We start from the raw sequence: 5,528 nt of genomic DNA, 5'->3' as shown, positions 1-5,528 counted from the left end.
AACTAGGAGGCTTCGCTCCTTGCTCTCTTCGCTCGCCAACCCCTTCGCCCCGCCAGCACTATGCACTGTTGTGAGGAGGGGGGCTGAACACACCCCAAGGAGACGTGGCCACTCCTCCAAAACCCCTCTTAAACGGTGATTGAATGGGAAACAAATACATTTTTTTTTTACCTCCTCTTTGGTCGATCAGCTGCTGGCTTGCTGCTGTTGCCGCTGTGCCACGTGATCTGCGTTTCGTGCATTGCTTCTAATGTTTAAAAGTCTGTACAGCAGCTGTCCTTTTGTCTCCCTGCTTTGCCGCTCTTCTCCCCCAGACATCCTCAAACACTATTTGATCTTGTTTCGCTGTTCTGTTATTTCACCGAGTAATATTTTCGATTTGTTTAGGCTAATGTGATCTTTACTCTTACAGTATTTTTTGAGACTTGTGAATTTTCCATCTTCCATTATCTCTAACCTGCTCTGCAAGTGTATCACGGGACTTACTTCCAAAGGTTGTAAGTATGACGTGACTTGACCGTCTCTCTGTCTCTCTTCAAAAGATCACGTCTCGTCACATTAAAAAAGTCTCATATTGTCGCAACATTTTTTTTATAATAGAGAAATATCCATCCACATGAAAACACAAAAATCCATATTCAAGTGCTGTCAAGAGCATACCAAAACAGGTAGCGATATAATGTAAACCATAATGTCATGCTGGCAAATTAGAAGCCTGAAAAAAGTTATTACGGTTCAGGAAGTGAAACAACAATGGCGCTTCGAGGAAAGGGGGAATCGTATGTGAGAAATGAAAATGAAGTTATGAGTTATGAGTTATTCCTCATTATCACACTCAAATATAAAGTTAGCAAAACTCAGGAAAATCTAGACTGGGAGTATTGCTGATCTAAGTATGTCGACATCCTAGCTATTTTCTTTGAGTAGTATCCTTCCTTGGGTGAAAGTGAAAGGTCATAGGATGTTGTGTTTAAGGTAACCAACTAGCAGCGCACGTGATTTCAAGTCATTACAATTTAACTCCCAGGAATGTAAACCCCACCCAATAAATAAAAAATAAAGAAATGTTAATTAGTCAGTTATTATAGTTGTGCAGCTGGTTTGTGCAGAATTTCAGTAGAGTTGCATAAATATTGTCATGCCGTCCGTGCGGCGTGGGTAATAAAACTGCTCCACGACAAAGATATCCGTCAGGAAGCCTTTAATAATTAACTAAACAATATCCAGAATTATTCAGCAATGCATTTGCATTGAATTTAACAAAATAGATGCTGCTCAGCAGGTCGTTGCTCTAGCTCAGAGTACGGAGCGCTTTTAGCGTGAGTCCATACACCAAGCCTGTGAGCAAAAAAAGAACAATAAAAAAAACCCGCGCTTTTATTGTGTATAACAACCAAGACAAGTGACCACGTGTCAAAGTCACCCTGAACTTTAGAGACATTAAAACAACCACCCTGAACTTTTTCTGGTCACTACAATATCTTTCTGTGAATGGTATTAACTTCACACATATTTATCCTTGTTTAAATGCGTGAATCTCCATAGACCTCGGTTCAAATCCAGGCCAAGTCACGTTCTCCATGTGTTCTGTTTTTCTTTTTTCTTTGGTTGCTTCATGTTTCCTCTTGTATCCCCACAATGTGCATGTCCATATTGAATGGTAATGAGTAAGTGTAGGTACTGGTGTAATGGTACCCATCGATGGACTACTAATATGTCTAAGGTTGGTTCCTATCTTGTACTCAGTGCTGCCAGGATACGTTTTAACTCCTACAAACTTGGATTGGATTTAATATGTTTGCATCGTGTATTTTGTTCTCAGTGTTGGTTTGTACCCTAATAATAATAACAATGAGACTCTTTTTAGGTAAAACAAACCTATGGACTGCACTGACAGAATCACCTGACTCGGAGGACCAATAAAACCTTAAAGAGGGAGGAGCTTTCCAGGTGTCAAAAGAGCAGTAATGAAATAAAAATGAAATTAAAAAAAGAGGAGTGAACAGCATGAGATAAACGTTTTGGACAAGGCCATGTGTGTTCAAGAGAGACTCCACTCATAAGAAGCCATCTGGTAAACCTGGTAAATGATAGTGGATTCATTGTCTTTTAATGATAAATTTGGGAGTTGGCCTGAATGTTTGGGTATCCGGGGCTAATTTGTAGATGGTCTGGTTTTGTAATTTGTGTGTTGGAGGGTGTGCTGCAGAACAGGATTTTGTAAGTCGTTGATTGTATTGGCCATATTTACAATAGTACTTTCCTTTCCATTGTGGCTGAATAAGGCACTGCAGGTTCCCACAGGAAAATGTTAGGAGATCCAACCCAGTTGTCCCTATTTAGTGCAATGACGAACGACAATAAATATTTATATTTAGAAGGTTAAAAAGATGACTTTTTATTGTCTATTGCACAGTAATGTATTCTGGTCTCCTATAGAGGGCTGGTTTTTGAGGAGTCTGCATGAGCGCGTTCACAATTCTCTAGAGAGCAATGCTGTATTCATGCAATCATCTAGATATAATGCTTCCTCTCTTCTGGCGTGAGAATTTTCAGTTTTTGTTTTTTGTTTATATTATTTTTTTTCAGATTATATAACTAACAAACACAAAGGTGAACACCTTGACTCTCCAAATGACTGCAATATACTTAATATCTACTAATGAAGGTGAAAGAAACAGCATCACATTAGTAAAGGTGCGATTCAATGTACAATGACCCATACATTAATAGCAGGTATGTTGTAAGATGCAAAGTACAAGATCAGTGTTAAAAAAAAAAATATCAACCTGGAATCTCGCATCATCCATCCGTTTTAAAAATTCACTTAATCCAGCTGAAATCTGCAAGACGTTGGTGTCTACCTTGGCAGCTTTGGGCAGAACACACAGGGAGACATTGAGAGCTTGAACATCAAATGGCTCGCACTCACTCTACACTTACACTCATGGAGGGTCACTTTACATTCAGCAACAACATTTATTTCTAAAGCACATTTTCATACAAATGACGTAGCTCAAAGTGCTTTACATGATGGAGGAAGAGAAAAAGACAAAATATATAAGAAAATAAAATTAGGGAACACAAATTAACATAGAATAAAAGTAAGGTCTGATGGCCAGGGAGGACAGAAAAAAAATAAAATCTGCAGGGATTCCAAGACCACCCAGCCAGCCCCCTCTAGGCATTCTACCTAACATCAATGACCTCAATCAGTCCTCATGGTATTCAGGGTTCACATGGAAGGACTTGATGATGACGGTCACATGGACCTCTGGCCTTTAATCCATCAATGTAGGGACATCACGGAGCTTTGATCTGGTGGTGGTGGTGCAAATCTCCACCACAAGAAAATGGAAAAAGAACAGCAGAGAAAGTAGGGGTTGGTACAGATTTTGGACCTGCCAAGAATGATATTGATAATTAATTGAAAATACAGAGCAGCAGGATTAGACTAAAATGAAGCTATGAGTACGGCATATTAAAATAATGAGTTTTTAGCAGTGTTTCAAAGTGCTCCACAGTATTAGCCTGGCGAATTTCTATCGGTAAACTCGTATTCCAGATTTGAGGTGCATAACTGCAGAAGGCCGCCCGCCACACCACTTCTTTTAAGTTTAACTCTTGGAATTCTAAGCAGACCCTCATTTGAAGATCTAAGGTTACAGTTTGGAGTGTAAGGTGTCAGACATTCTGAAATATAAGATGGGGCAGATTATTGGAGGCCTTGTAAACCATAAGCCATATTTTAGAGTCAATTCTAAATGGCACAGGTCACCAGTGTAACGACACTCAGACTGGTGTGATGTGCTCAGATTTTCTTTTCCTAGTTAAGATTCTAGCAGCTGCATTCTACACTTGTTGCAATTGATTGATGTCTTTTTTGGGTTTGACCCTTTAATGCACTTCTGTGATAATAAATTGAGGTACTCAAAGAAAAACCCGCACAGACAGGGGAAAGCATTCAGACATCACACACACAGCTCTCGGGGACCGGGGTTTGAGACCACCACTCTGGAGCTGGGAGGCAGTAAGGCCAACTACTACATAGAAACTCAAATCGCAGAATAATTTCTAGCCTTTGACTTATAATTCTGAATCACATTTATAAATCTTTCAATATTGCAGAAATGTAAGATAAATACAAATACAGGCCATCCATTTCAGGCAGGATAGTATAGAACAAGCAAGACATCAAAATGCTTTCCTTCATTTTTTATTTTAATGCAAGCATAAAGCAATGAATGTATGCATTTTCATATTGTTATCAAGTCACAAATGGTTCCTGTTATTTGTATGCCATACTTTAATAATCATTTCTGTTACATTTTTAAGTGAAATAAGCATTGACATTTCTGCTTGATTTCCTTTCTATTAAAGTAAGCACAGCAAGCTGCGAATGAGTTTTGAGTAACTTCAAGACAAAGTCAATTAAAACAATAAGAACACAATTGACACATTCACATTATTATTAGAGTAATTTAGGAAAAGCGTCAGAAAGGCACAACATAAAAAAATGTATTTCTATTATTATTATTATTATTATTATTATTATTATTATTATTTGCATCTTTACATGCAGTGGCCAGGCTATCCTATTGTTTTGGAGACATTTTTATTAGCATTTAAAAATTCAAGCTCATAATGTCTCTTTGCCTTCTGTGGTATAATGGAGCCCTCCCTGGAGTATGGAGGTGCCCCGTAGACCAACAGGGAATCATGGACAATGTAGTTTTTATACACAGCCCTGCTGGATACCACAGGGGTCGCAAGAGGGAGCTGCAAGGAGGACTGAAGAGTCATATGTGCCCTATAACCCGGAAGTGCGTCATAGGAGGAGTGATGACAGAAGTGACGTACTTCCGGGGTAAAGAAAGGGACTTGTACCTGACCTGGAAGTGATAAAGAATCACATGGACTGGGGATTGGGAACACTTCCGGGTCAGGGAGTATAAAAGGACTGTGGGAGCTGAGCTGGGTGGAAAGGTGGCAACGCGTCTGGAAGTGGAGGATTGTTTATTGTTATTGTGTTTGATTTGTTAATGAGTATAGTGGAGGAGAGGGTGCTTTGTGCACTGTGGCATTTAAATAAAGTCAACCTTTGGATTTTTTTCCCGGTGTCTGGAGTCATGGACACGGATTCAAGGGAGCAATAGCGCCCCGTATCTGTCACACTTCCTTGCACTGACAGGCCTTCCATCATGTCAGGGTTTTCTCTACACAGATGGCTTCAGTGGATCTTTCTCACTTCACTCGGTTGCTTACAGGCATTAATTAGTTTCTTAACGCAGATGAATGTTTCAGCTTTTTTCTTTCTCTTCCACTCTTAATGACCCCTTTTATTGGCTAACTAGAAAGATTACAATATGCAAAGCTTTCAAGGCAACTCAGGCCTCTTCTTCTGGCAACGTTTTAATAATTTCATGTGGTTTAGTACATATATTTTCACATGCTGAAATCAAAATGAAAAGTTTTTTAGCTGTAAATTATGGTTTTATATTGTTTTTGCACTATAATCAAATATCAAT

The sequence above is a fragment of the Polypterus senegalus genome, chromosome 10 (genome assembly GCF_016835505.1).
Source record: "Polypterus senegalus isolate Bchr_013 chromosome 10, ASM1683550v1, whole genome shotgun sequence".
Classification (NCBI taxonomy): domain Eukaryota; kingdom Metazoa; phylum Chordata; class Cladistia; order Polypteriformes; family Polypteridae; genus Polypterus; species Polypterus senegalus.
This window is presented reverse-complemented; position numbering follows the sequence as displayed.